Here is a 6,000-nt window from a genome sequence, read left to right as displayed (position 1 = left end):
TCAATTATTTTCAGTTGTTGGTCTTGCTCGTCAAATCTCTTAATTAGAGTTTGAATTTTATTGAAGATCACTTCATTTGTTATTTAGTCTGGTTGTTTTGGTATGTCTTTCATCTTTGTACTTTCTTGGGAGTGAGGCTGGGCAATGGTGAATGGTCATATCTTATTTTGGCAGTTTCTTCCGTCATCATTCTTCATCGCATGCCTCTGTGAGAGCAGTTAAGTTGTAGTCATGGTCCACTAGCCCGGTACCTGCTTGATTGGAGTTTGCCATCATGTTTTTATTTAAGGAAAGGGAGAATATCTGTGAATACCAGGCTGTATACAACCTAAGATGGAATTCCCCCATTATGAGGTTCACATATAGCGTGGTTACATTATTACTTCCTGGAATCAATTAGCAAGTAAGTTATATATAATATTTTCCACAGTATGCTGACTGTAAGTTTAACAACAGTAACTTATTGTACTACTGTAATTTTTATACAGTGAATATCACAGTACCAAAATTGCATTTAGATAAATAAAATGCTCTTTTTAAAAATAAATAATTCATAAATAAATTCGTTTTTAACAAATAATAATTAGTATGCTGTACTGTAATGAGCATTACTGCTTTAAATGTGTGTAGTCTAAAAGAAAAACACTGTTTTTGTCACAAAAATAACATTTATTTACTTTAAAATGTGAAAATACATAAAAAAATAGCATACAATACATTTCAATTTTGTATTTTTCAGTCTGTAAACATTTTTTTATTTTGCATAAACCTAAAACTGTATAGATTTTAACTATAAAATCTTTAGTTCCAGTGCAGGGTATACGTCAACATTACATGACAAACCGGAAAACAGTTTTCATTACTGCCGCTTTTCAGAGAAAGTGTTAACAGCATTATAAAATAACAGTGATATCTATTAATTTTATTTTGGGATAAAAAACTAATTTAGCAAAGTGTTTTCACTATCATTTTTTAATATCAGTGAGAAGAAAAATAATTAACGTTTATACAGTGGTGGCCAAAATTATAAGAACACTAGTGTTTTCACCAGGTGAAATCTCACAGAAATCTCACTGGATTATTACAGTTAATTGCAAAATGAATGTTTGGAAATGTAAACTGATATTTCCAACTTATACACACCAGCAAAAGATAGAAATAACTGACTTCAACTCATTTTTAGCTGACAAAAATATTAATGTTCAAATAGTTTTGGCCACCAATATTTATATATATATGTATATATATATATATATTTTTTATATATCTTCATATATACAGACATCAATTAAGCTTGTATTTTGGTATCTTTTCTTCAAAAAAATGTATGTAAAACAGCTCTATATATAACGAGTGCATACAGAAGACCTAAACAGGATGCACTAATTCTGGTTTCTGCATGTGACATTCAGCATGAATCTTTTTTTCTTTCCTGAGATGGACATGAGCTGGCATCATCTTCCTGGGCTAGAGGCTTCTTCCCTGCAATAAATAAAAAAGTGTTATTAATGTAAACGTTTATAAGCAAAACTGACAGCTTGATGACAATATCCAGTACAAGTTGGATTGGCCAAATCAAATGATCCATTCAACATGCATTACAATGCTTCACTTCTCTGTGGACCAGTATTTGTTAATTCCTGTCTCCATCTGATCACTATGAACTGAACTGTCAGATAAGATTTACATACAAATTGTGCAGAGCAAGGGGTCCTCAGCCAGAACTATTTGCTGAGAACCACTGCATTAACCACATTCACTCACAACCACTTACCTCAACTACCAATAAAAACAGGCCTTTTTACATGAATATATTATTTTTTATATATTATATTATATGTATTATTTAAATGTTTATTTTTAGAGTTACGAGCAGTTTAGAAATTCCTTTTTTGTCTGGTTGTTTTGGTATGTCTTTCATCTTTCTTTGTATTTTCTTGGGAGTCAGGCTGGGCAATGGTGTATGGTCATATCCTATTTTGGCAGTTTCTTCCAACATCTTTCTTCATCACATGCATATGTGAGAGCAGTTAAGTTGTAGTCATGGTCCACTAGCCTGGTAACTGCTTGATTGGAGTTTGTCATCACAAATATTTGTGTAGATAGCATTACAAAATCATTTAAACTTAAGTAAGCTATCATTTAAAAACTACTGGTAGGTTTCTTCATCAGAAATATTGTCACGATATCACAAGGATGAGACCAGAGACAGAGGGCAGGGCAGAGTGAGTGCAGGTGATCAGATTTCCAGTAATGGGGGTCTGGTGTAGGTTAGTGAATGCCTAAGAGATGGTGCATATATGGGGGTATATGCAATCTTGGAATTTCCCCCCACCTTAAAGGTCAGATACACCCTCTCCCATGGATTCACCACAGCCGCCTACACCAGACACGTTCCCCGTTACTGGAATTCTGATCACCAGCACCAGCGCTATCCCTTAAAGGTCACATGAAAAAAGATAACATCTAGGTTACGTATAACCCTCGTTCCCTGAAGGAGGGAACGGAGAGGTTACATATGGGAACTCGCCTGAGAGACCAATCACCTCTGAGCTTTATAGAAAAGGCCAATGAAAATTGGCGAGTGGAATTTGTATGCTGAACCACTCCCCCGGACATACGGGTATATAAGAGGGCGGTATGCAACCACTCATTCAGGTTTTTGCTGAGGAGCCGAACCATAGCATGGCATACAGTGCGACCCAGGTTCATGGCAGGGGATGTAACGTCTCTGTTTCCCTCCTTCAGGGAACGAGGGTTACGTATGTAACCTAGACATTCCCCTTCAGTCGTTTCACTACGACGTTACATATGGGAACAAACTCATGGAAAAGGCCACGAACCTGAACCGCGTTACATACGAACCCACGTGCCGACAGGCGTACGTGTCAGCAGATGGAGATGGTACGTAACACCCTGATGGCCAGTAGAGGGGCCCCACAGGGATGCCAGTTATACTGAAGCATGGGTTGGGGGTCGGAGCACATGTGATTTAGGCACGAGGAATTGAACCACTCCTGGTGTCGAACGCAAGAAAGGATGCGCTTTGAAGTGAGCATCTTGAACGGCAGCCTGAGAAGGGACCGATTCAGAGCTCAAAGGTCCAGGATCGGTCGTAACCCACCGCTCTTCTTGGGCACGATGAAGTAGGGACTGTAAAACCCTGACTTCATCTCGGCTGGAGGGACAGGCTTGATTGCGTCCTTCGCCAGCAAGACTGCAATCTCCGCACGCAGGACAGAGGCATCCACGTCCGAGCGGACAGAAGTGAAGAGGATGCACCTGAACTTGGGCAAGTGCCTGGAGAACTGAATCGCATAGCCAAGACGTACCGTCCGGTTCAACCACCGGGAGGGGCTGGGGAGCTCTAACCAGGCTCCCAGTCTGACCGCGAGTGGGATCAGCGGAACGTTGAAAGATGTGACCTGATTCCAGAAGGAAGAACGTCCTGGAGAAAAGTCTGGCTGCACGGGGCAGCGCTTACCTTCTTCCCTGGTTCCCGCGCTGGCGAATGTGTGCTCCGGGTCCGAATCAGAGGAGGCATCACGTCGCTCTAGATCCCGGGGCACTAGACCCAGAGATGTGGAAAATTGCTCTTTCTGTGAGTGGGTGGGTACTGCCGACCCGTGGGCCGGCGGCGGCTGAGCACACAGAAGCTCTCGGCCCTCCTCCGGGAGTGGGGGCGCTGATGTTGTCGTCCCCCGAAGAGCAACTTCCTCCATCTCCGGATTGCCCGTGTCAGGGACACTTCGTAGACCTGCAGGTGTTCTTGGCTGGTCCCTGAGGCCGGCTCGACGTCTCGACGCAAGGGCTGCGTCATGGGCCTCGGCCGGAGACGGAGCAGATTGTTTCGGGGCCGTAGAGGGGCGCCCTCGGCGACGGGCAGGCTGAGGTTGGGCACCCGGGGACTTCCTGGTTGTCTCGCGCCGGGGCAGGATATGTTTAATGGCCTCCGTCTGCTTCTGGACTGCCGAGAACTGCTGGGCAAAGTCCCCGACAGTGTCGCCGAAGAGGCCGCCCTGGGAGACGGGAGCGCCGAGAAACGTGCTTTGTCGGCGTCTGCCATCTGAGCCAGGGTCAGCCAGAGGTGTCGCTCCTGGACCACAAGAGTGGACATCACCCGACCAAGGGACTGCACCGTGACCTTCGTCGACCGGAGGGCGAAGTCGGTCTCTGCACGCAAGTCCTGCATTACCCCTTGGTTGGAACTACTCTCGTGCAGTTTTTTAGTGCCTTGGCCTGATACACAAGTGCACCGCGACCGCACGCTCAACCTGGGGGACCGCCACGTAACCCTTGGCTACCCCGCCGTCGAGGGTAGCGAGGGCCGAGGAGCCAGGGCGCGGACGAGACGAATAAGGGGCCCGCCACAACCTGGTTAGCTCTTTGTGCACCTCCGGAAAGAAAGGCACCGGGGGGAGCGCGGCGGTGATGCGGACCCCGCCCCCAGAAACCAATCATCCAACCTCGAGGGATCAGGTGAGGGCGCCTGAGGCACCTCCAGCCAGATCCCCCTGGTGGCCCGGAGGAGCATAGCCGACAGTTCGGCGTCCGCCTCAGACGGGGTAGCGACCGCGGAGGGGGCGCTGTCCCGACGAGCTGTCCGCCTCATCAGCCGACTGTTCACCCTCTGATGCAATGATAGATATCTTATCCTCTGGGGGCACACCGAAGGAGACACTCAGTCCGCGGGGCGGGGAAGCGATCAGCTTGGGCAGTACGACGGGACTACCCGATGGAGCAGAAGTCTGCAGGGTTTTTCTGCCCGGCGGAACATTCTGCACTGTCACCGTGAGTTCCCCTAAGTGTCTCGCCGTGGCAGCTGTAAAGCCTTTACGGCTAGACGAACTACCGCGGGGAAGACGACGAGGGGAGCCGTCTCGCAAACGAGAGGCGGGATCTCAACGTAGCCATGGACATGCGTTCGCAATGAATCATCAATGATCATGACCGTCCAGAGAGGTAAGGAAACTACCACATCCAGAAACACACGGTCGGAAAGACATACCGGGAAGATGCCTCTCAACGTGGGCACTCAGGTGGGCTCGCTGTTGTGCAAAAAGCCGGCTTGATGTTGATGCAGGCTCGCAGGATCACGCTGACGGCTGCTATATGAAATTGTTTTTTTAGTCGGCAGCACGTCAGCGGAGAGAGCGTGAACTCTGCAGAAGTTGTAATCTCTTCTTTTTATGAATGAAGACAGCTCGTAGCTCATGTGTGAGGCTCCGAAGCGAAAATCTGAATGAGTGGTTGCTTACCGCCCTCTTATATACCCGTATGTCCGGGGGAGTGGTTCGGCATGCAAATTCCACTTGCCAATTTTCATTGGCCTTTTCTATAAAGCTCAGAGGTGATTGGTATCTCAGGCGAGTTCCCATATGTAACGTTGTAGTGAAACGACTGAAGGGGAACTGTACTTGCTGGCAGCAATTGGCAAGTAAGTTGTGGTAATATATTCCACAGTATGCTGACTGTAAGTTTAATCACAGTAACTTACTGTACTACTGTAATTTTTATACAGTGAATATCACAGTACCGTAATTGCATTCAGATTAGTAGAATGCTCTTTTTTTATGAATTCATGAATAAATTCAATTTTTAACAAATAGTACATTAATGTACTGTATGAGCATTACTGCTTTGTGTGTAGTCTAAAAGGAAGACACTGTTTTTGTCACAAAAATAAAATTTATTGACTTTAAAAATAGCATACAATACATTTCAATTTTGTATTTTTCAGTCTGTAATTTTTTTTTTTTTGCATAAACCTAAAAATTGTTAGTTTTTAACTATAAAATCTTTAGTTCCAGTGCAGGGTATATGTGAACATTACAGGACAACCAGAAAACAGTTTTCATTACTGCCGCTTGTCAGAGAAAGTGTTAACAGCATTATAAAATAACAGTAATATCTAATGATTTTATTTTGAGTTAAAAAGCTAACTTAGCTAAATGTTTTTCAATTTCATTTTTTTATATCAGTGAGAAGAGAAATAGTCAC

The sequence above is a fragment of the Garra rufa genome, chromosome 20 (genome assembly GCF_049309525.1).
Source record: "Garra rufa chromosome 20, GarRuf1.0, whole genome shotgun sequence".
NCBI classification, from domain to species: Eukaryota; Metazoa; Chordata; class Actinopteri; order Cypriniformes; family Cyprinidae; genus Garra; species Garra rufa.
Note: the sequence above shows the minus strand (reverse complement) of the source record.